At 39.7% G+C, this 27,179-nt stretch overlaps 1 protein-coding gene across 1 annotated transcript in view; it reads left to right on the forward strand.

The window, feature by feature from the left end:
- Positions 1 to 466: 466 nt before the first annotated feature.
- LOC122812759 (zinc finger protein 436-like) overlaps positions 467 to 27,179 on the forward strand; it is an 82,787-nt gene continuing 56,074 nt past the window's right edge. The window contains exon 1 of the mRNA XM_044084833.1: positions 467 to 841. The gene's annotated coding sequence lies outside the window, so the exon portion shown is untranslated. The remainder of the gene's footprint in view (positions 842 to 27,179) is intronic.

The raw sequence follows: 27,179 nt of genomic DNA on the forward strand, positions 1-27,179 counted from the left end.
TCAGTAGTAAGCCCAAAGAAACAAACAGCTACATTCCGGAAAATATATTAAAAAATGCACTGTTGTATGCTTGCATGGTGAAGGAATGGACCACTTAGCTACAAAGAAAAAAATAATCTCTTAAGTATTACTGCTGTACACTTCACAGTGAAGGGATAATGCTTTCCTATCAGCAGGAGGCTGTAAATAAAAGGGGTACACACATGAAACTGTTACATTTCCTAAGTGTAAGGTACCCTCCCCATACAATACTGAAACCTGAGCTCATGATCACATGACCTACTAGCTTAACCAGAACAAATAGATGAGTAGAGAACCGTGGCACTGTCCCTTTAATTGTTCACTGTTGCATTGCCCCTTTAATTAGAGGCAGTCCCTCCTCTGCACAATCTAGTTCCTGTGCTTTGAAAAAAGAGATAAGTGTTAGCTATTGGTATGTTCTACAGTGTACTGTACTTGAGTTTAACTGCTATTTTTCCTGAAAGTTTAATGATTTGGGATTATAGATATCAGTTTTAACAGGATTTGATAAAAACACTCTTCTTCTGAACCTAGAAAGGAACTTCTCAACAAAATGCACAGAGGGAACTAAAAACTGACTGTTGCGGTTCAAAGATCATAGAGAGTTAAGCTGTGATAAAAAATACAGGAAGTGGACTGCAGGAAGAAAGAAGGACTGTAGAAAGAGTGTGCTGTAAATGGGTAATAGAGCAGTGTTGTGGCGAGTACAGACAGACTGGAGTTGTTCTGCCAGGATGATGATAAGTTTGTGCCCTGTGCGTTCCCAAAGATTCCTGTCACAGTTTTGTATTCCTGCATGAAACTAGTCAGCATGTATAAGGTAAGGGACACTGTCTGATGAATAATAATTTAGTAAGTGGTTGATATATGCTTACGTATCAACTTCGTGAAGTGTCAGCCTGGGAAGTGAGTATTTCTTAGTTAATTTTTGTTACGGAGTAGTGAATGCATACATAAGCTTGAGTATATTAAGGTACAACATAGAAGTTTAGAGAGTATGGTATTAATGCCAGTAAGTTATGAAGCTACTGTGTTTTTAGATGGTGAGCATAGGTCTCAACCTTTTAAGAGGTCAGTGTGGAACACAAACCCTAGCAATGTGTGACAAACAGTCAAAAATGTGGCATACCCTATTTTGGCACTGAGTGAAACACGCCATTGCCATGGGGCCTAGGAGAACATTTGTAAAATTCAATGCAATACACCTGACTCAGATACAAAACATTTATTTTACAAGCTGCAGTACCATAATCACACCATAAGTACATGAAACAGCACTTCTGTACAAATCAAAAATAAAATCACACTGTCATTAATCCACTTGGTATATTTACATTTTCTAAACAGACCTGTTAGGATGCTGTCCTTGCACTGTATATTATCATACATAGATACACCTGATGTACATTTATCGTATGCTGCTGTGGCTTTCGAAGCAGCATCTAACACATGTTTTAGCAGCTTAAGATCACAGCGATTCTGTTCTTCATTCATTTTCACTGCTAATAATGAGCTCAATGTTTTTACACTGAGAGACTGTCGCAATTCAGTTTTTAATTTCCACACCATGCTAGATACGCTCTCAGCTTGTGCATTTTGAATGTAGCAAGCAAAGAAGAGCCATCATAAGCGGCTTAAAGAGTAGCAGTGTCCCATCAATGCAAAGGTCCCCCAGAAGGTGTCCCCAGTACTTTGACACACATGAGTGGGGCACATCCACTTGACCTGCCAGGTTCCCTGTGTCCTCAGTCTGATACCAGGTAAACTCGTCAATTGACTGTTCAGCCTCAGCATCATTTTCACACACACCCAGACGGAAACAAACATCCCTTACAAGTCCTGAAGAAATATCCAATTTTTTTGGCAGGATTAATAAGGAATGCAGTATCTTTCATTAAGTGATCCTACACAGAAAACTTTTAAGTATTTTCTGCAGCACTGCAGCATAGAATGCGGTAACTTTTTTATTAAAGTTAAATTCAACAACTGTGCCAGCAATATCCTCCTCATGGCTACTAATGTACTGTTTAACTTCATAGCCAATACGCAGCTCATTGTTTGGCAGAAAACAGGTACTGTCAGTCAACACTGAGACATCACCGTGTTTGGTCTGACAGCAGCTGCAGGTCTGAGGAGTCTGCCAGCATACTGTTGCAGGAGTTTATGCACAGTGGCATGCAGTGTCAGAAGCTGACTTTCTCGGCTTTGAAGCTGAATGTTGAACTCCAGTAAAGGTTCCAGTGCATACTTAAGAAACATAAAAATCATATGCAATGCATGACCTTGGCTCTGCAGACACAAAATATAAATTTAGAGCTGGCCACATTACCAAGGTTCTGTTAATTACCTTCCCCAGACTCCGCCATCTAGTAGGTGCATGTCTAATAATCTTGAGGGGGTCGGTGTCTGTGAGTAAAGCAAATTCTTGCAGTTTTTGTTGTCTTTGTGCACTGGAACTTAAATGACAGTACACATTAGATGTAAGTTCTTCAACTGGTGAATGTAGTGCCTTTACAGCAGCCTTACTACATAGATCTGTCAGGCGGCACTGACATCCCACATTTACAATGGTAGGCTTCACCTCCTTTAAACAAGATAGCACAGAATTGTGTTTTCCAATCATTGAGGCAGTATTGTCTGAAGAAAAGGGCACAATGTTGGAAACTGGAATGTTGAATTGTGTCAGAGTGGAAGGTAAAGCATCAAACAATGTTTGTCCAGTTCCTGATACACATTCTGGCATATTAAGGAACCGTATTACATTTTTGCCTGCATTTTCATCAAGGTAACCAAGAAAGATCACCAACAATTTGTCATCCCCCATGTCTGTCCTTTGGTCCATATACATACAGAACTGTGATTTCTGGCAGGCAGCAGCAGCGTCATTCTGGTAATGAAGCTCTAGAACATCCTGTGCAATGCAGGCTGTCTTTGTTGCTCCATGTGTCATTTTCCTGCAAATTTCTTGATCCTCACCATATTTCTTCATAAACTTTAGTATGTGCTTTCCTGCTGCAAATGATACGTTGTGTTTTGCAAGGAGTGACACAAAACCAACCTCTGCCTCAACCACCTTTATTCTTGCTAAACTCTGAGGTTCAAAGAAATCTGCCATAATCCTTCCAGCTGCATGCTTGGAATTCTACGTTTCTTGCTGTTGGCATGTCGTTACAGATCATGTCAGCCACCATGATGGATTGTGGTCTATGTTACAGGTCGTGCAGAAAGCATATTTCACTCTGTTGAAGAAAAATAAGAGCAAAACTCACTCTGTGCCTACTCACAGAAAGCCAGTCAAAGGCACTTCCCCAACTTGGCTGAAAAATTATGCATCTCCTCTTCTTTGGAGTGCTATCTATTGCCATATCCCTGTCCTCATCATAATATGGGACGCCTGTACCTATGTTTGTTAAACAGTGGTGTTACTGAAGAAAGAAATGGGGCTATACTGCGGAAAGAAAAAGTAGAACCATCTCCTGAACATCTAAGATATGGGGCAACAGGCCCACAACCTACCCACATCACTGGAAATTTCTGGTCTTTGCACCTTCTCCTGCTCATCTCTGCTTCTTTTGCTAACTATAAAGGCCTGCACGATCATTGTACTCACACCCTCTCTTCGACAATGACACTTGAAATCCTCTGGTGCTCACTTGCCCACCTAACCAGCGTTAAAGGGAGAGATTCACTGCAAAATTACTTTTTCAGTATGATCAAAGCACTCTTAATCTCAAAATTCATGTTAAGGATAAACAAACCCAGCTTAATAAATCTACTTGTAAAACACTTCAAACTGTAGCATGAAATGTACCTAAACAGTACCAATGAATACATAAACTATGTCATGACAGTACCAATGAATACATAAACTATATCATGACAGTACCAATGAATACATAAACTATATCATGACAGTACCAATGTATACATAAACTATAGCATGACAGTACCAATGTATACATAAACTATATCATGACAGTACCAATGTATACATAAACTATATCATGACAGTACCAATGAATACATAAACTATATCATGACAGTACCAATGAATACATAAACTGCATCATGACAGTACCAATGAATACATAAACTGTATCATGACAATACCAATGAATACATAAACTGTATCATGATACTACCTGCATTTTAGACACCACTTCAGAAGTGTTCTAGCCCTGTCCTACACCCTGGTGTGCACCTGGCAAAGGTGCCTTGAAAAGTTAAACTATTGCACTTGGCACTTTTACAAGAATGTGACATTTCAGACATGTTGTGAACAGTCATGAACAAAGAATGTAAACTCTCACATCTTTAACCACCAAAAAAAATAAAAAATCACAAAGACAGACATACCATAACCTAACAACGAATATTTGTAGACCAAGAAATCCCAACAGAACAATAACTGCAAAAGATTATAAATATGCAAAGGCTGCAGTGATTCTGGCATAAATCTGCTACAAGATATTGCTACTATTACCCTGAGGCACTGACAAATTAAGAGAATGTGCATTCATAAACATTTTCTGAAGAACTGTATAACTGTCAAGTGACATGCATGCCATTTTCTCCAAAAGATACCAGTTGTTGTTGTTGTGTCTTTCGGCTTTTCCTGATTAGGGGTCGCCACAGCGGAACTCTGGTCCGCTAATGATTGGCAGTAGATTTTTACGTGCTGAGTTGCCGGCCCTGACGCACAACCTTCAACGAAGCTATGCCCATTCACGCATGTCTCCACACATAAGACGCTCTAGCTGAGAATCGAACAGGGCAACGTCTTACTGTGAGGCGACAACGCTACCGCAGCACCACCGCAAAAGACACCAGTATAGCTCTCAAATTAGGGACAAGCCTAGAGAATGGGTACACTGAAAGTATTAGTGAAAACTGAGACATTAACAGAGTAGAGACAATTTTAATTGTTTAGTGCACAGCTAACAAATCAGCAACAAATCCTAAAAGAGACACTTGCATAAAAATATTTCAAGCATGGGCAGTAATGCACTTCTAACCTGCCAATGTACCGAAAGATTTATACTCATAATATGTGTTCAGGCTGGTCTTAAAAATATCTAAACTAGTACTTGCTTTAATATAATTTGATAGTCTGTCCACAGTGCTTAAAATTAAAGCATAATAAATGCCCTTTTCCAACATGTAAGTGACCGTATTGCACTGTTGGGTGAGAGAACATAGGTACATGACATTACTTTTAGTAATATTGTAAAACAAACCCAGAGACCTCTAACCATTTTGTAACACCCTTCATAAAAATGATGATGCCTGTACACTAAAATAGATATATTCTGAAGACAAGACAATAGTAACCAAAAGAAGTACCAGGAGGATAATTGTTACATCAATTGTTGTGCAAATATCTGACAAAACAAAAAATCAAAAGCATAGGGTCTTAGGCCTTGCTATTATGGGCGTGCATTGTGAAACCAGTACGACAGGCAAAATAAACCCTACCTCTCAACCTGTTAGGGCAAGAGATCTGTACAAAGCTTAATATACTTTGATGACAAATGCCCCAAAGAGAGATACATTTTAAATATTTCTCTTATAAACCTGGAAAGCCATTAGAACAGGACTTTTGTATGTGCAGTTTTTAAAAAATATGAAATCTGAAACTCAAATGCTTCTTAACATGTAGCAACATTAAACTACACAGAATAATTTCCCAGACAAACAAATTTTATGAGCAACAAACCAAAAAATACAGAGCAGAAACCTAGCTAACTGGGATACATTTTAAATGTTGCTCTTATAAACATAGAAAGCTGTTAGAACAGGACTTTTGTACATGCGTTTTCTAAAAAAATATGAAACCGGAAACTCAAAATCCTCTTAATATATAGTGACTAATTTTATGAGCAACAAACCAAATAATTTGGAACAATAACCTGGCTGAGGAACATATCACTAACAAGTACACAATGGAGCCATACAAGATATGAAAACGTAAACTCAAATGTCTCCTAATATATAGTGACTAATTTTATGAGCAACAAACCAAAAAAATATTGAGCAATACCCTGGCTGAGGAACATATCACGGACAAGCACACGATGGAGCCATACAATTAAATTAAGTTACTATCTACTGATCAACTGTTAACACAAGTTAAGTAAAGCACAAAATCTAGCCTACATACATACATTACTAACACACACTTACATCTAAACAGTAAAGCAGCTGCAGCTTCGTCAGTCAACAATAAAATAATTCAGTGAGGTATCCATCCACCACCTTCATCAAAAGTGAAACTCAGCCTTTTGGTACAGATGTACTCAGTCCTCAACTCTCTAGAGCTCTGCAGACTTCCATTCGGCACTGTCCCATCCTTCCACAGACCGGACTTGATGAATCCTTGAATCCTGGCTTCCTCTTCCAATGATACAACAACCCACAGCACGAACACAGGTTTCTTCTTCTCCAACGAGCGCTGATCCAAGATAAGCTTCCTGTATCCTGAAGGCCTTTTTGAAGGCATTTTTATGGCATGAAAACCATTGCTGGTGCATGATTAGGTAAGTATTTGGGAGCTCTCATTGGCTCCCATCCTCTGGAATACTTAAGTCGATTGGTTCATATACTGCAATGCCGACTGGCGGTAATTGCAATATACTAACCAGTCAAAACTTGTGTAGCGGAGTCAAAGCTGTTTATTGCAGAACAGTGGGATCGTTTGGGGCTGAATGCCGAGTGTTCTGCATAATCCAAAGCACTTAGCTACCCAGATGGTGAGGAAGAACTCTCTTTGAGTACAGAAAGTTGTTTCCAGCACAAAAGTTTGCTTTATGTTAACTCTTTGTAACTTTGCTTATATTATGAAAAAAATTCAACTTTGTTGTACTCTACTGGCACACCGGCCATTTTGCTTATGTATGGGCATGACCAGAGTGATTGACAAACCTAATTCCTGTGATGTGGTATGCAAATGATGAATGATCGGCATGCCATGCAGCTTTGCCAGTGACATCATGCATACATTGTTGATTAGCACATTTGAGTTGTGAGTGTTTCTTGGATATGTTTCTCACATGTATGCATGAAGTCACTTGAAATGCCTACAAACCACTTGCAGATTCTGCCCCATAAGTACTGGTAATGAAGCATACGACACACTTTTGATGGTAATCGTACTTATTCCCCGTAACACAGTGACAATAGTGCCACTACATAACCCAGTGCAATCACTCAAACACATGACTTAATTGGTAAATCGATTTGGTTAAGGGACCTTAGCTGCACGTCTGTGCACCTTTTAGTGAACTAGGAATGCAAAGTAAAGAAGCAACAGGCAGCGACAGCAAAACACTGCTGTTAAATAACACACTAACAGTTTATTCTATTATTTACGTGAATCAATGCAGAGTTAAGTTTCATGCTTATTGACTGCAGAATTATTTATTGCTTAAGCAGAGGAGTCCACGGCTACAGTGTTCTGTGTTTATACTGCTGTACATCACTCAGTGTTATACTGCTGTACATCACTCAGTGTTATACTGCTGTACATCACTCAGTGTTATACTGCTGTACATCACTCAGTGTTATACTGCTGTACATCACTCAGTGTTATACTGCGGTACATCACTCAGTGTTATACTGCTGTACATCACTCAGTGTTATACTGCTGTACATCACTCAGTGTTATACTGCTGTACATCACTCAGTGTTATACTGCTGTACATCACTCAGTGTTATACTGCTGTACATCACTCAGTGTTATACTGTGGTACATCACTCAGTGTTATACTGCTGTACATCACTCATTGTTATACTGCGGTACATCACTCAGTGTTATACTGCTGTACATCACTCAGTGTTATACTGCTGTACATCACTCAGTGTTATACTGCGGTACATCACTCAGTGTTATACTGCGGTACATCACTCAGTGTTATACTGCTATACATCACTCAGTGTTATACTGCGGTACATCACTCAGTGTTATACTGCTGTACATCACTCAGTGTTATACTGCTGTACATCACTCAGTGTTATACTGTGGTACATCACTCAGTGTTATACTGCTGTACATCACTCAGTGTTATACTGCTGTACATCACTCAGTGTTATACTGCTGTACATCACTCAGTGTTATACTGCTGTACATCACTCAGTGTTATACTGCTGTACATCACTCAGTGTTATACTGTGGTACATCACTCAGTGTTATACTGTTGTACATCACTCAGTGTTATACTGTGGTACATCACTCAGTGTTATACTGCGGTACATCACTCAGTGTTATACTGCTGTACATCACTCAGTGTTATACTGCGGTACATCACTCAGTGTTATACTGTGGTACATCACTCAGTGTTATACTGCTGTACATCACTCAGTGTTATACTGTGGTACATCACTCAGTGTTATACTGTGGTACATCACTCAGTGTTATACTGTGGTACATCACTCAGTGTTATACTGCTGTACATCACTCAGTGTTATACTGCTGTACATCACTCAGTGTTATACTGCTGTACATCACTCAGTGTTATACTGTGGTACATCACTCAGTGTTATACTGCGGTACATCACTCAGTGTTATACTGTGGTACATCACTCAGTGTTATACTGCTGTACATCACTCAGTGTTATACTGCTGTACATCACTCAGTGTTATACTGCGGTACATCACTCAGTGTTATACTGCGGTACATCACTCAGTGTTATACTGCTGTACATCACTCAGTGTTATACTGCTGTACATCACTCAGTGTTATACTGCTGTACATCACTCAGTGTTATACTGTGGTACATCACTCAGTGTTATACTGCGGTACATCACTCAGTGTTATACTGCGGTACATCACTCAGTGTTATACTGCGGTACATCACTCAGTGTTATACTGCTGTACATCACTCAGTGTTATACTGCTGTACATCACTCAGTGTTATACTGCTGTACATCACTCAGTGTTATACTACTGTACATCACTCAGTGTTATACTGCGGTACATCACTCAGTGTTATACTGCGGTACATCACTCAGTGTTATACTGCTGTACATCACTCAGTGTTATACTGCTGTACATCACTCAGTGTTATACTGCGGTACATCACTCAGTGTTATACTGCGGTACATCACTCAGTGTTATACTGCGGTACATCACTCAGTGTTATACTGCTGTACATCACTCAGTGTTATACTGTGGTACATCACTCAGTGTTATACTGTGGTACATCACTCAGTGTTATACTGTGGTACATCACTCAGTGTTATACTGCGGTACATCACTCAGTGTTATACTGTGGTACATCACTCAGTGTTATACTGCTGTACATCACTCAGTGTTATACTGTGGTACATCACTCAGTGTTATACTGCGGTACATCACTCAGTGTTATACTGTGGTACATCACTCAGTGTTATACTGCTGTACATCACTCAGTGTTATACTGCGGTACATCACTCAGTGTTATACTGCGGTACATCACTCAGTGTTATACTGCGGTACATCACTCAGTGTTATACTGCTGTACATCACTCAGTGTTATACTGCTGTACATCACTCAGTGTTATACTGCGGTACATCACTAAGTGTTATACTGCGGTACATCACTCAGTGTTATACTGCGGTACATCACTCAGTGTTATACTGCGGTACATCACTCAGTGTTATACTGCGGTACATCACTCAGTGTTATACTGCGGTACATCACTCAGTGTTATACTGCGGTACATCACTCAGTGTTATACTGCTGTACATCACTCAGTGTTATACTGCGGTACATCACTCATTGTTATACTGCTGTACATCACTCAGTGTTATACTGCTATACATCACTCAGTGTTATACTGTGGTACATCACTCAGTGTTATACTGTGGTACATCACTCAGCGTTATACTGCGGTACATCACTCAGTGTTATACTGCTGTACATCACTCAGTGTTATACTGCTGTACATCACTCAGTGTTATACTGCGGTACATCACTCAGTGTTATACTGCGGTACATCACTCAGCGTTATACTGCGGTACATCACTCAGCGTTATACTGCGGTACATCACTCAGTGTTATACTGCTGTACATCACTCATTGTTATACTGCGGTACATCACTCAGTGTTATACTGCTGTACATCACTCAGTGTTATACTGCTGTACATCACTCAGTGTTATACTGCTGTACATCACTCAGTGTTATACTGTGGTACATCACTCAGTGTTATACTGTGGTACATCACTCAGTGTTATACTGCTGTACATCACTTAGTGTTATACTGTGGTACATCACTCAGTGTTATACTGCTGTACATCACTCATTGTTATACTGCTGTACATCACTCAGTGTTATACTGCTGTACATCACTCAGTGTTATACTGCGGTACATCACTCAGTGTTATACTGCGGTACATCACTCAGTGTTATACTGCTGTACATCACTCAGTGTTATACTGTGGTACATCACTCAGTGTTATACTGTGGTACATCACTCAGTGTTATACTGCGGTACATCACTCAGTGTTATACTGCGGTACATCACTCAGTGTTATACTGCTGTACATCACTCAGTGTTATACTGCGGTACATCACTCAGTGTTATACTGCTGTACATCACTCAGTGTTATACTGCTGTACATCACTCAGTGTTATACTGCTGTACATCACTCAGTGTTATACTGCTGTACATCACTCAGTGTTATACTGCGGTACATCACTCAGTGTTATACTGCTGTACATCAGTGTTATACTGCTGTACATCACTCAGTGTTATACTGCTGTACATCACTCAGTGTTATACTGCTGTACATCACTCAGTGTTATACTGCTGTACATCACTCAGTGTTATACTGCGGTACATCACTCAGTGTTATACTGCGGTACATCACTCAGTGTTATACTGCTGTACATCACTCAGTGTTATACTGCGGTACATCACTCAGTGTTATACTGCGGTACATCACTCAGTGTTATACTGCTGTACATCACTCAGTGTTATACTGCGGTACATCACTCAGTGTTATACTGTGGTACATCACTCAGTGTTATACTGCTGTACATCACTCAGTGTTATACTGCTGTACATCACTCAGTGTTATACTGCGGTACATCACTCAGTGTTATACTGCGGTACATCACTCAGTGTTATACTGCTGTACATCACTCAGTGTTATACTGCTGTACATCACTCAGTGTTATACTGCTGTACATCACTCAGTGTTATACTGCTGTACATCACTCAGTGTTATACTGCTGTACATCACTCAGTGTTATACTGTGGTACATCACTCAGTGTTATACTGTGGTACATCACTCAGTGTTATACTGTGGTACATCACTCAGTGTTATACTGCTGTACATCACTCAGTGTTATACTGCGGTACATCACTCAGTGTTATACTGCTGTACATCACTCAGCGTTATACTGCTGTACATCACTCAGTGTTATACTGCTGTACATCACTCAGTGTCTGCCTTATGCATTTCTAGGAAAATCATCATCAGCTTACTGTACTACTTAAGTGAGGTTGTGCACAATTGCAGTGTTAGGCTGACTGCATACTTTGCCGTATTTTAAACTTTTCCCAACTTACAAGCACCCTAATTTCTAGCACAAAAATGGTAATTTGTTTCTTCTACAATTGTCTTTCAATGTGTTAGTGGCCGTAACTGCTCTAAACCTTAGTTTTGATTCTTCTGTATAGTTTGTTTTTTCCTGAAAGTGCAGGGTAGCCAGTAGGATGATTTTAGCTTGTCCTGCTCAAGGTTTAAGGTTAACATTTTGTCTGTTTAAGGCTGTTTGTACAGTGCATTACAATGTACTTCTGTATCGACTTGCATTTTACAAGGGAGGTAGCAATAAATCCAATTTCAGCTTAATTTGACCAGTGTTCCTTCAGTGAATCCATTTGCATTTAATTACAAAAAAAATTTCACTTGACCAGTGTCTGTTCACAGACTAAACAAGTCCATGGTATGTGCTTTCTTATCCAGATGAATATTCATACGGCCAAGAAACACATAACATTGCTTATTCATGACTGCAGTGTGACATCAACCTGTTGCTGGGTGTTGGGTGGGGTTTGGGCGGTGCTTGCTATTCCACATCCAGTGGGCCAGTAGAGTCCAACAAAGCCAAAAATTCATGAGGTTTTATTGAGGACAAAAGCTTTGTAGATACTGATATACCAAGACAACATGATTTCACATCACAAAAGTCATATCATACCAATACATATAACCGTATGAATTACAGAAAGAGGCAATTCTGAGCACATTGCAGGTATTGAGAGGAGCACTCCTGGCTACATCGAAGGCTGAAACAATACTAATTTCATGAGCTCTAATCATACCTTTCCTTAGATGTGGGGTTCATTCCCATCATAGTATTAGAAACCCAAAACATTTAGAGAAATGAAACTGACAAATATAATACAGTTTTCTCACTGGATTACCAAGACATTAGATGAGAAGGGAGCTTTGCTCACTGCATGCTTTACTATTCAGTTTGCTAATGATTAAATTCATGTGACACAGAGTTTCATATTGTTCGACTGGGTACTGTCAGTCCCGTTCACAACCTTAATCACATCACTGAGGATCATGACAGATGTGTTTTTTTCTTTTTTTTTTTTTTTTTGCTGATCGCACAAACTAGTGCAATATGACTGTTTTGCAGATATGTTCAGAAAAGATGAGAATTCAGCTGAGAAAATTAGAGAAATTATCTTAAATACCATGTACAAATAAATAAAAGAGTGCATCTCTTAAGTAAAAGAAAAAAACTGGAAAAGATACACACGTGAAACTGCTGGCATTAACCAACACGGAGAAGGAGTCTGGTAATTATATTAAATGATTACATAAAGTAAAGGGTAATTCTAAGAGAGTACCAAGAAGAACTGTTGTAATTTTGTAGTATCCACAAAGAGGGAACACCAGACCAAAACAAAATGTTATTACCCCCTCTACAAATATTGATTTTTACGTAGAAAGTGTATGCTGTACTGAAGATCTCCTTTGTCATTAACATAGTTTGGACTGAGGTAATTCAAAGGAAATTCTTTGTATTGATCCTCTTGAATTATGTGCCTGGTTCTGGATACCTAATCTTTTTAAGGATTTATACTTGATAGGAGGTAACAAAATGGGCTATACTCTACATCATAAGATGTATAAATAGAGAGTAAAAGACTTTAACATTTGTATCCTGAAATAAACAAGGCAGAGAAAGGCAACGTCTTTCCTTAATAATGGCAAAGAAGGAGACATACTACAAATGTTTAAGTATCTCAAGGGTACTAATAAAGTCCCATATTACAAATGTTTAAGTATCTCAAGGGTACTAATAAAGTCCCATATTACAAATGTTTAAGTATCTCAAGGGTACTAATAAAGTCCCAGAAGGGGTGCTGTACTTAAAATAAATGAGAAGTTTGAGAAACAACAGCACAGCTGTTGTTGTTTGTCTTTCGGCTTTTCCCGGTTAGGGGTCACCACAGCGGAACTCTGGTCCGCTAATGATTGGCAGTAGAATTTTACGGTGCTGAGTTGCCAGCTCGACGCCCATTCATGCATGTCTTTTGGAATGCCACTCAACTGCGGGGAGGACATGCAGACTCCACACAGAAGGCACTCCCCGCACTCCAGCCGAGAATCGAACGGGAGAACCATTTGCTGTGAGGCAACAATGCTACCGCTGCACCACCGCGGAATCAACAGTACAGCTTAAGATGTAATTATTTCAGAGAAGTTCTCAGGAAGTATGGTTTCTCTTAAAAGCTGGTGAAAGATTGGTATACCCTAAATTAAAAACTAATACTGTTATAACAATGAAATAGCTTGTGAATGCATTAGGAAAAATAGGGCAGTTCTTATGATGGTGTTTGATAATAAATGTAAAATAAGTTTAACTAGTAAGATGTAATTAGGCAATAACCGATGATGTGATATGTTATATTGAAGATTTACCCACGGTTAGCGTGGTTTAATCATGACGGTGAAGCCTGAGTGATTAAATAAAGCCAACCGTGGGTAAATTTCAATATACCACAAACACAGAGTCGGTTATTGCTATTATACAGTGACATTATTTAAGAAAAAAAACACTTACTTTTCTTAAATAATGTCTTTGTATAACGGCGCATTACTGTTCTTCCGCCGGTGGTGGTATACTGCTTCCTTGTGTTAATGTAGTGTGCATGCATATGGGACTTGCATTCCTAAGCATACCCAGTACATCAATGCTTTTAAACGGAAGCAACGGAGAAAAAAAAGTCTTTGTTTTTTTCTTTTTTTTTTTTTCTTTATTTAAAAAAAAAAAGGTTTTGGACACTTTATACCAACAGAAAAAAGTCTGAGTGACCGGACCTTTTTCCATTGGTATATTGTGGGATTTACAATGGGCACGCTCTCCAATCAGCATGCATGTTTTGGAATATTAACAGGGGGGGGGGTTGTTGTATAATTTAGAATTTCCAATTTATCCAGTAGTTACTTGAATGGGCAGATTAGGTCAACCAAGGTGTACCAAGCTTTCCCTTTCAGTTTCAAGTGGGTAAAGCCATCTTTATTTGCTGTAGATGGGTAGATAATGTGGACCAAGCTATCCGGATGTGTTGTAAGTATACTGATAAGCTGAGTCAAGCCAATTTTATCTGCTGTAAATGGACAGATAGGATGGGTATAGCCATCACCTGTTGTAGATGGGTACATTGGGAGGATGCAGTCCATTCTTATCTGTTGTAAATAACCAAATTAAATGGGTGAATTTATACATATCTACTGTAAGTGGGCAGATATTGAGGTATAGTCCATTCTTATCTGCTGGAAATGGACCAATCACGTGGGCCAGGCCATTCCTATCTGCTAGAAATGGGCAGATATAGAGGTACAACGCATTCTCATCTGCTGGAAATGGGCAGATATGGAGGGACAGCAAATGGTCAGATCATGTGGGCTAGACCATCCTTATCTGCTTGAAATTGTTAGATTGTGGGTGAAGCCATCCTTATCTGCCATCATATTTTATGTTTACATAACTGAGCTATGCATAGATCATGAAAACATTCAGAGGCTTTGTTGCCTCTAAGACTGGACTCGCTTGAAATGTGTGCCTAATGTGCATTCTAGTTCCACATTCTTATCCTGAAGTATGGATGCATTTGGCAAGATGCAGTCAAGATGCTGTGTGAATAAACAGTTGCTGATAAAGGTAGGACTACTGGGGGTGGGAGGGAATAGGGGGCAGGGTGGAGACCGAAGCGGACAGAGACCCTGTTAGTTGCTGTTATGAGGGGGCTGGAAACAATCAAGTAACAGAGTAAACTGATAAAAGAACATATGATAGTGAATGTGGAGACTCAGGTAGGTACCCTGTATTTTCACGAACTATCATTTAGCTGTGCCCGAGTTCAGGCAGTTTTGGTACGTTTTATGGCAGGGCTGAGCATAAGGTGCTCAAAGGGTGGTTGTAGTTTTAAAAATGGTGCCTGCCACAGGTAATATTTATTAACTTTGGGATTGGCTTAAGGTAATAAACAGGGAAGGGGGAGGGGGAGAACAAGGGTGTGAACAGGCAGTTCTTTTGTACTGCTGCTAATGAGCCAAAGCTAGTTAAGTTTGCATTTAAGAAACGATCAGAATTGACCGAGGACTGCTCTGAAGCTGTAAGTCATTTCTTAACCATTTGTCTGGTGGAAAAAACAGAATAACCTTGTATCACTAGGGTATGTGGCATGAGTTGCTACTCCCCCAGATCCTAAATGATGGCCATAGGAGATGATCCATCAGAGCTGCCATTCTAATCAGGCTCTTAATGACCATGTATGCAGTGATAGCCTTTTCAGCTCTCAGGCTGGTAATCTAGAACCAATTTCTTGCTAACCTATGTCACACACAAAATTACAGCACTTTAAAACATAATTTATTTTTATAAATTATGTCCATGCATAGTTAACTCGCCGTGGAATGAATACCGCCATCTTTTAAAAGATAAGTGGCTTCCAATACAGGCTGGATCGAGTCTTTTTTGGTTCCTTACTCTTCAAAATGGTGAAAACTTGTCAGCCGTACCCCTTTCTCTTCCAAGCTTTTACAGATATTCAAACCTATAATCTGAGCAGCGAAGCCAGCTCTCATCCTTCCCTATAAACCCCTTCCTCACGGACTGCACTGTAGTGGCCACTGCTCCTCTGTACTGAACGCAAAACAATGGCAGTCACTTCCTTCTGATTTAACTGATCACATTAAGTACTCCCTGTTCAGGCCACTGTTCAAATGATACTCAGTAAAACAGTCTGCATGCAAGTGTCCATCTACAGGACTTGTCACATAAACCAGTGTCCAGTAACTAGGTAGTATCTTTACCTCGCGTACGTCTGATCACCTGATTTAACTCGCTCATCCTAACGTGTGATTCAGTTTACGACAGCGGTATCACTCTAAACCTGCTGTGCACGATGTCCTCCCTGCTTTCATCTTACTGTTATAGCTTTCCTAACCTGACAACTCTACTGATATCGCCAGCACGTCTGCTTCAGCACCTCTAACTCTGCTCTACCTTTTCTGTTCTGTTATGTAACTGTAAATATGTTTCATTTGTTAGATCATCTGTGTACATATCGTTTGTCAGATTGTCTGTGCTTAATCACAAATATAAACCATTGTTACACACGTGTACTATGCATTGTTTTTGTTACTTTATTATGTAACCTGGGCTCGGCCTGGAAATGATCATTGTTTGGTCACTTTGCTTCACTTGCCAATGAAGTGATACAATTCCCTGAAGCAGCTGCCTGTATTTTAAGCCAATCCCAAAGTTAATAAATATTACCTGTGGCAGGCACCATTTTTAAAACTACAATCCACTCTGCTACAGGCCCCATGAGGAGCTCAGTGTCTCTCCAACCTAACACCACTCTAAGTATTCAGCTGCAGTACCACCTTTATCTGTTATCCAACCGATGGATACATTGTTATAAGAAAAGCGCAGTCCGGGTCTGAACTGTCTGCAAACACAAACAGCTAAAGTTAACTTTGAACCTAACACCACTCTTAAGTATTCAGCTGCAGTACCACCTTTATCTCTAATCCAACTGGTGGATATATTGTTATAAGAAAAGCGCAGTCCAGGTCTAAACTGTCTGCAAACACGAAGAGCTAAAGTTAACTTTGAGTATGTGTTTACTTGTTTGAGCCAATATTCATTATCCCCTGGAGAGCACTCTGCTTTGGCTTGTAAGCAGCCCCCCCCCCCACACACACACACACTCATCTTCCATTTTCTCTTTTATTCCCTTCTGTTAGCAAATAGTAGCCATAACTGATCAAATACTGTGTATTTGTTAATTTAAATTGAGACCACAGTACCCTACTGATACAAGGCTATTCTTTTTTTTCCACCAGACAAATGGTTAAAAAATGGCTTACAGTTTCAGAGCAGTCCTCAGTCAATTCTGATTGTTTCTTAAACACAAACTTGTCTTTGCTTTGGCTCATTAGCAGCAATACAAAAGAACTGCCTGCTCACAACCTTGTTCTCCCCCTCCCCCTTCCCTGTTTATTACCTTAAGCCAATCCCAAAGTTAATAAATATTACCTGTGGCAGGCACCATTTTTAAAACTACAACCACCCTTTGAGCACCTTATGCTCAGCCCTGCCATAAAACATACTAAAACTGCCTGAACTCGGGCACAGCTAAATGATAGTTTGTGGAAATACAGGGTATCTACCTGAGGCTCCACATTCACTATCATATGTTCTTTTATCAGTTTACTCTGTTACCTGATTGTTTCCAGCCCCCTCATAAGAGCAACTAACAAGGTCTCTGTCCGCTTTGGTCCACACCCTGCCCCCTATTCCCTCCCACCCCCAGTAGGCCTACCTTTATTACACACGCAAACCCCTCTTATCTTTCCAACAGCCAACCGCGGCACTAAACCCAACACTACCTCCTCCATCTTCCAGCTACTATCACTCCTCCTCAGCTAACTTTTATAAGCATACCATACCTGTGCTCACTACATGCACTCTCCTTGAATAGCTTATATCCTACCAAAACTCCATCATTCCCCCACTCAACCACTACCACTGTACTACTACTCACACCACCACTCATGTCTCACCCTCACTTAGCTCCCCTCCCACCAACTCAAGAACCATCCCTATGCACCCCCACATATTCTATCAGCTATATTACTCAAACATAAAGCATCCCTACAACTTAATATAGTAACCCTCCCACCATACCTATTACCCACAGAGCACAATCATAAAGTTTCCCTAATAAACAAACACATTCAAAAATTGAGAAAACTAATAACCTCATGCATATCAAAACTAGCACTAAGTGGATACATCCACCCCAACCCTGGCCCAACCATCTCCAACCCCACTCCTCATAATCAGACTAGAAACCACAACTTCTCCCAAATCACAGCCAAAAGAAAGCCAAGTGACTTCCTTCTACTAAGCCTAAATATTAGAAGTATAGCTAACAAAGTCCATGAACTCCATGCCACCATAGACTTGTACTCCCCAGATATAGTCATCCTGACAGAAACCTGGCTAAAACCTCACATTACCAGTGAGCAAATCCTCCCCACCGGTTACGGCATACTAAGAGTAGACCGGCTAAACAAGAAAGGAGGTGGTGTAGCTATAACATTTAAACAGCATCTAAACATCCAGATCTTAAAATCATCAGCTCCACAAATAGGCAATGAAGAAATAATATATACCAACCTCAAAATAAAACCATCAACATAATTGGATGCTACTTCCCACCTGGCCAAAACATCCCTCCACTAGAAAACCTCCTCACCTGGTCTACCCACCATCTCCCCCAAGAAACTATAATTGTAGGTGAATTCAATATTGACTGGCAATCCTGTTCAGGCAACCATCCAACCCATCATGTAAACCTTCATGGCTTCACCCAAACTAGTCCAGTCGCCAACCAGGATAAATAAAAACTCCAGCAAGCACACTACCCTGGATTGGATACTAGTCAGTAAGAGCCCCCAATCATACATAACAGGCTGCTTATCAGATAGCCTCAGTGATCACTCCACAATATTCCTACTCATAAAACACCTATACCAAGCTAATCCATCAAATACGTAAAAAACTAAACTTTAACCCACTCACATTCATCTCATCCCTCAAAGAATGTAACTGGCATCCTCTAAAGTACCTCAGTCTTGATGACGCTGTTGAATTTTTTAGTACTACCCTCCTGAGCATCCTCAATTACCACACCCCCATAAGACTTTCCAGAACCAAAGCACAACCCTCCCCATGGCTACAGAAAACCACTAAGTCAGAAATGAAAAACAGGGATAAAGTCTGGGAGCACTAACGCAAAACCAAAACCCCCTCAACTAGACATAAATTTCTTGAACTACTCAATAGAGTCAAAAAACTAATAAAACAGGACAAATTCCAATACTACCTGTCTGCCCTAGACTCCTCCCAACACAACCCCAAACAATTTTAGTCCTCCATAAACTCCATCCTCCACCCAGGTAAAGTCAGTACCCCTCCTCCTAACATCCCTCACTCCTCCGAAAATATTGCTACCTCATTCAACACACACTTCACACAAACCATACTATCACTAGCTAAACAACACAACCCCCCTCCCCTCCAACCCACACCTTCAACTAGTAATCTCCTCACTGCCTTCTCTTTTTCTCCTGTTCCTACCTCCAACATAAAAAACTCTTAACTAAACTTAAGCCCACCAAATTAGCAGCAGACAACCTCCCAAGTGAATACCTACAAATTGCAGCTAATGCTGTGGCCTTCCCAGTTTCTATCTTGATTAACCGATCTCTATCAGAAACTTATGTTCCCACACTATGGAATGTATCACATATAATTCCCATCCACAAAGTTGGCCCCTCCACAGAACTAACCAATTACCACCCCAAAGCTATTCTCTCTCCACTCTCCAAAATACTAGAGAGATGCATTCACACTTAAGTCTCAGACTACCTCCTTACTAGCAACCCCCTTTCCAATACTCAGCATGGTTTCCGACCAAACCATAGCACCACCACTGCCTTACTCTCCTTTACTAACACTATCCTTCAGCATAAAAACAATGGCTATCTCTCCTCTGCTACTTTCCTAGACCTATCTAAAGCATTTGACATGGTCCCACACAAACAACTCATTTCTGTCCTCAGTAACCTATCCTTCTCTCAATCAGTCACCAACTGGTTTCAGAGTTACCTGTCTGACTGCCAACAATCCATTGTATGGAAGAATGACAACTCTCCCCAACTACCTGTCTCTATAGGGATTCCCCAAGGATCCATCCTTGGACCCCCTACTCTTCTCTATTTTCACCAATAATCAGGCCTCTGCCACCAAACATGGCACACTCATACAATATGCAGATAACTCAACCGTTATCTGCTCAGCCCAGTCCCTACCCAAACTGCAAAAAGTCACACAGGAAGCCTTTTCTTCTGTTGAAACTTGGTTATCCTATGTCCAATTAATATTCAACCCAAACAAAACTAAACTACTCATCTTCCAACCCACCACAACCTACCAAACATACTCAAAACAACTCTCACTGTAACATCACAGCAAACGACACACCACTATACACCCAACAGAACACACCAAATTGCTAGTGGAAGTAGACAATAAACTAAAATCTGACATTCACATATCCATGACCATAAAAAAAGTCCACAAAAAACTAGGAGAATTATACAGAAATAAGCAACTTCTCACCAAAGCAGCAAAGATTTCAGTAGCAAATTCCCACCTTATCTCCACCCTACTTTATGCCTCTCCAATATATACCAACCTAAGGCAATGCAATCTAAACAAGCTAGAGACCTGCTAAAACAAAATCGTCAAATTCACCACATGGTCATCCTACCATAGTCACCACTGCCTCTCACTTGCTGAACTGGGCTGGCTTGAACTCCCTCACCTCCTTCAATGGTATCAACTTACACTCGCCCACAAACTAGTAAACCATCCACTAAATGTCCCATCCCTCCAGAATCTACTCCAACCCTATCGCGCCACCAGACCACTAAGATCCAGCAACAAAAATCACTTGCAGATCACTAAAGCCAATAACTCTGCTGGAGAAGCACTATTCTCTTGTGCCATAGCCAAATTATGGAACTCTCTCACCCACAATTACCTCTGTACCATCATGCACGCACTTCAAAACTTTACTAAGCGCACACCTAAAAACATGCTGGCCATGCCCTTGCATCTCCCACTCTAATATCACCCACCCCATCCACCCGCTACCTTTCTTTCCACCCCACTAACTACCTTGATTATAGCTAGCTCGGATGCTCATAAGCCTAGCTACTTAGTATACAGCAGTAACTTCTTATTGTAACAATTGTTAATTTCTGTTATGTACTTTGCAGATGATAAAGATTCTAGTTGTCTACTGATGTACTATGTTCTTCATCTGTAACTATGTTTGTAATTGTTAATTGCTATGTAAATCCAATGTAACTACTGTCTGTATATTTTAACTGTGGAGCTTTTCTTCCCAGGCCTCTGCTGAAAATTGACCTACATCCAGTCGGACACTCCCGGTCAACAAATGTAAATAGATAAATACATTTTCACATGACTGCAATCCAATAAACAAATGTATTTGTAATTGTTCTTCTATAACTGAATGCATGTTTAAAAATGTTCGTAATTTGTAGGTATCTTTTTCTCCAGGCCTCCTTTGAACATTTTTTTTTTTTTACTAAACACAGTAAATGAATACAAAATAAATAAAAAGTAAATAACCATTCCATTGCTACTCCTCCTAGGTGATGAACTGCATAGATGTGTTTTGATTCCATCTTAAAATCTTCTTAATGGTCTATAAGATTCAAATGCCGCTGGATAATTTCACTATACTTGCTGGAATACTGTATCGTAATCTACTCAGTTCTGTTTGCACTATTACATTCTGATTATTGCTGACCACCAGCAGCACACTTCCACGCCATTTTGAAATCCCTTTCTTAATGTAGTGAATGTTGCTGCTGTTCCAACAGCTGTTTTAAATGCACATCTACATTTGTCCTACAGGGTTATTTCCCTGAACAATAACTCTACAAAAACAAGATAAAGCAGAGTCATCCAGCCATCCTGTCCCTAAAATTATCTTGAGACAGTTGACTTATGGACCTTGAGTAAAATGCAATAACAGGCTATCACTCTCAGTACATTGTCCTACTGGGTTATTTCTCCTGAATAAAAAACAAGATAATGCAGATCCATTAAGTCATCCTGCACTCAAAAGTACTTTGAGAGAGATGACTGACAGACCCAGAATAAAATCTTAACAGCAGGCTGTTACTGACAGTACATACATGTTATGCTCTTGTGTTTTGCTGTTGAACAACAAAATCATGTAAAATATTGTAGTGAATCACACAGTAGGAAAAGATGCCTTTAACATTGATTTCCCAAAGTACTAGTGGCAATTAATTTGTACAGCAATAAACCTCTACTGTGACCCAAGTAAGTCCCCTAAAAAGCTAAACTGTCCTCCCAGGCTATTCTCTAGTAGTGTACCTTCCTGTTGATAGTTGAAAATGCTACAACCTCAACATTCCATTGATTGGCTTTAGCACTGCATGCACTCTGTGGGGCCAACCTGCTCCATTCACTCTCGCTACACTCAGACTCATTCCACTCCCCTACCCTACCCCCAGTTTTCCACCCTGCCCCACATCCTGTACATTTATTCCATCACAGCTTCACCCTATACACTAGCAACCAATCAGAACATTCAGCTAATAATACTGTCTTCTCCACGAAGATCACTTCACTTTATAACTGTTTCTCTGTTGTATCTCCCTCTTAATTTAAACTCTGAAGAAACTCCCTACCAAGCTAAACCTAGTATGCAAATATACACAATTAAATGCATTAATACTATTACCTACAAGTAGGTCTACTAACACACACTATCAATGCTTTCAACCAGTGCTATGGTATTCTCTCTTCTCCTCACCCTTGTCTTCTTTATCACTTATCATAAATCTCTAATACTTTTTCTAAATGCATCTACCAATACACACCCACACAAACCCCCACAATGTCCATGTAGTGCCACATTGTCTTGTCTATGTTAAGCAACCTCCACAGATCTAAATATCCAATCTACCATACCAATACTTAAACTAAAATGAAAGAATAACTTTCTCTACTCTTTTCTACATACAGAATTCACTCAAAAAATCAGTGGAGCCATCCACCCTAACCCAGGTCCAATTCAAAAGAACACTACCATATCCGTTACCACTGTTCCTACTCACCATTACTGAATGAAAGACCAGCACTGGTAGAGTTTTTAGTAGAATCTAGACGAGAAGCTGCTGTTAAAAAAGGAATACTTTGTAGAGCATACAAAATATTGCATGATAACTATAGGAATCAATCAGAAGAGGTTAGAAAGGATTGGGAAGAGAGATCAAATAAGCAATTCACAAAGAAACAATGGGGATATATGTTTCTCTCCCAAATAAGCAACAAAATCTAGAAGATTTAGGATTTTTGCTTGGAAATTTTTACTTGGGTATTTTATACCTCAAGTAGACTCCAGAAAATTTTTCTTCAGGTAGACAGCGCATGTTGGAGGTGTGATGGGGAAGAAAGAGGTAATTGGGAACATATTTTCTGGGAGTGTAATGAGTTGGCAGACTTTAAAGATGCCCTGCAGACTACTCTATCAGAGATACTGGGTGAGCAAATTGGTGTAACTAGGGAAATGATTTTAATGAGCTACGGTAGAGAATCAGAATTGCATAGACATAGTAAGGCCTTGCTGAATTTAATTCTGCTGGCTGCCAAAAAAGCAATAAATAGAAAATGGAAATCAAAGTCTAAACCAACTGTACTAGAAGTAGTGAATATAGTAACAGAGATAAAACAACTGGAACTGGGATCTTTAGAAAGGGGAAGGAGCAACTTGCATAGGAAAAAAATGGGAATTGTGAAAACAATACATACAGGGGAGGAATGAGTTTTAAAAGAAGGCAGGATTTGAATGAGCTATGTAATGTCTGACTGACAATGATTGGGTAGATTATAAGTGATATATAATGCTTGCAACTAAAGTTAAGTCAATACTGTCTGTGATGTAAAATGCTTGCAACTAAGATTATGTCAATATGTTTTTTTCATTTATATAAATGTATGATTGCCTATGTCGTAAGTGATAATTTATTTATTTATTTTTATGTATTTTGTTTGTTAGCCCGGTAATGTCCACCTGGGCCAGGGGCCCATTTTCAGAGGAGACCTGTGGAGAAAAGCTCAACATTGTACAATACAAATATAATACAGAATAATAGAATTAATACGGGAGTGAGTTATATACAAAAGTAACTTATGATTTATATACATAAGAAAACAAATTCAAAATTCAATTCAACAATAGTGATAGAGAATGCCATTGAGCAGAGAAAATAAGAGAAATTTAACAGTAGAGTCAAATATCATATGTAAGTAACAGTAACGAGTGTTGTATGCTAGAAACGTGTGTCTGTAGCTAAGGATGTCATTGCATTCTGCTGATACCAGATACAGAGTGGAGATGGCAGAGTCCAGAAGAGAGGTTGAATAAGAAATCCAGGTAGGGTGGGGAGGGAACAGGGTTGCAGAGAATAATAGGTTGTATGAAGTAGTTGGACCCTGAATGGTATTGGTAAAGGGTATGGGAGAGAGATTAGCCTGAAGAGTGATGAGCACAGCCAGTGATTAGCAAGGTGCTCCTTTAGGAGGGCCTTGACTAGATGGTGATTAGGGATTCTAGTTATGGTGTTGGGAAGAGTGTTCCAGAGTCTGGAAATTTTGTGTGAATAGAGTGAGTCGCCATGAAGGAGTTGGAAAACTTTAGCAGAAGTTTGTTAGAAGATCTGAGAGATCTGAGAGTGGTATTAGGCTGGACTAAGTTGGAAATATCAGGGCAGTTGTTAGGTTGGTTGACTATTTTGTGGGTTGAGGTTAGTTGATATAGTGATAGAAGGTTGGGAAGTTCTAACCAGAATAACTGAGTGAGAGTAAAGCACTGGTGAGAACTGTGTGGTTGGTTAGTAGCATATTTTGCAGTCTTATTGTACCATGATTCTAGGTTGCTAAGGTCTGATTTTTCAGAGGTTTGTTAATATGAGGGAGCCGTACAGGAGGGAGGATAGCAGGTGTGAGCGGGCAGTAGAGAGTCTGGCTATTGGAGTTAGGAATGGTTTGGGTCTGTCTAGGGTGCCTAGTTTGATGTGGACTTTCTTGATTGTAAGTGCAATATGTTTGACAAATTTTAGACTATCATCTATGGTAACACCTAAAAGTTTAGTGTGGCTAGTGGGTACTATTTTGGTACCATTTGCAGAGATGATTGAGAGTGGGAAATGGGAAGGTTTGAGTTTTTTATTTTTGAAAACTATAATCTTTGTTTTGTTGGGGTTCAGAATGAGGTTGCTGTTGGGAGAGGTATTTTTTTAATGTCCTGAATTGCTGATTGCATTTTTAGTTTGAGTTCTTGGGGTGAGGTGGCTGAACAGGTAACTGTAGCATCATCTGTGTGCTGAACTATGGATGTTAGTTGAGTAGCAGAGCTGAGGTCATTAGTAAATACAATAAAGAGAAGTGGACAAAGTGTAGAATCTTGGGGTACACCTACAGAGATGGGGAGTAGGGGGGGACGTGAGTTTTTCCATTTTGTAGCCTTTTGATGATTGGAAAGATAGCTGTTTAACCAAGTTAGAGCTGATGGGGTGAGCCCATAGGAGGACAGTTTATTAATTAGCAGCTGGTGGGATACGTTGTCAAAGGCCTTGGACATGTCAAGAAAGATGTATGAGACAAGCTGGCCTTCATTAATGTGATGATGAATAGTGTTACTGAAGGTTAGTAGGGCAGTGCTGGTACTATGTTTATGTCTGAAACCGTGCTGAGAACTGGAAAGTAGATTATTGTTTAGGAAATAGTTAATGAGTTGCTTGTGGGTGCATTTTTCTAGGATTTTTCCCAGGGGGGAAAGGATGGCTATGGGGCAATAGTTATTTAGCTTTGTAGAGGGGTCCGCCTTTGTGGAAGGGTATGATGTGGGATATTTTCCATGGAAGTGGAACATATTGTTCTGTAATAGAGCGATAATCAAAATCAATATTGGGTTGGCAATTGATGGAGCGGCAAGTTTTAGAAATTCCTTTTGAAGTTTGTCTGGAGCGACAGCAGGGTTGACTAGGTTGGTTGTTCAGTAAGGAGGTGACAGTATTTATGAAGTAGGAGTTGAATTGTGTCGAATAGGGTCTGAGTTGTTTGAGGTGGCTGGGGAGGGGTTGGGGTACGACCAGGGTTGAGGAAGTGGTTGATGAATTGCCAGAATTTTCAGGGGTTGTTTTGGTGTTATTGTTGACAAGACAGGAAGTAAGTTTCTTTGTCTTTTTTTGATCTGTTTCTTAGGTTTCTTAGCTGTTGATAAGTTAAGAGGTCACTTTTGTCTTTGGATGTATGGTAATCTGCCCAGGCTTTATCTCTATGCTTCATGGTCTCTTTGGTTAGCCACGGAAGGGGTTTAGCTTTAGTGTGCGCATTCCGTGTGGGGGAAAGGTTGTTAAGAATAGTAAGAAAAGTGGTGTTGAAATACTGCACAGCTTCATCTAAATGTAGAGGTTTTAATGGAGACCAGTCACATTTAATAAAGATGATTCTTGTTAAAAAAAAAATCAACTCTACTCTTCCTAAACACAAACTTAAGGAGCATATGCAATAAAATGCAAGACTCTGCTTTATGTAAGCAGTGCCCTGCTTTCTATGTGGAGAAAACCACTAGAAAGCTAAGGGACTGTACGTATGAATATTATTTGGCTGTTAAGAAACAAAAAACTTCAAATGCTCTTTTCTGGCATATTATGAGGCATGAAACACATTCATTTGGTTTCTTGGTTATTAAACAAATTAAGAATGACATCTGGGGAGAGCTGTGGATGAGCATCTTCATGCTTGTGAGTTCCATTGGCAAATTAGATTAAATGCAACCAATTACCCCAGACTGAATGCAGCAAGTATCTATTACGTCAGTTTTAAAATTGAAATATCTTGATTTCAATTGATTTTATTGGTTAATTTTAACATGTGATCTAATGTAGTGGATTACTTAATGTTTTGGAATCTAGATTTTTTTAATTCTGATGAAG

This window comes from Protopterus annectens, chromosome 10.part0 (genome assembly GCF_019279795.1).
Source record: "Protopterus annectens isolate FY-2018-M chromosome 10.part0, PAN1.0, whole genome shotgun sequence".
Taxonomy (NCBI): domain Eukaryota; kingdom Metazoa; phylum Chordata; order Ceratodontiformes; family Protopteridae; genus Protopterus; species Protopterus annectens.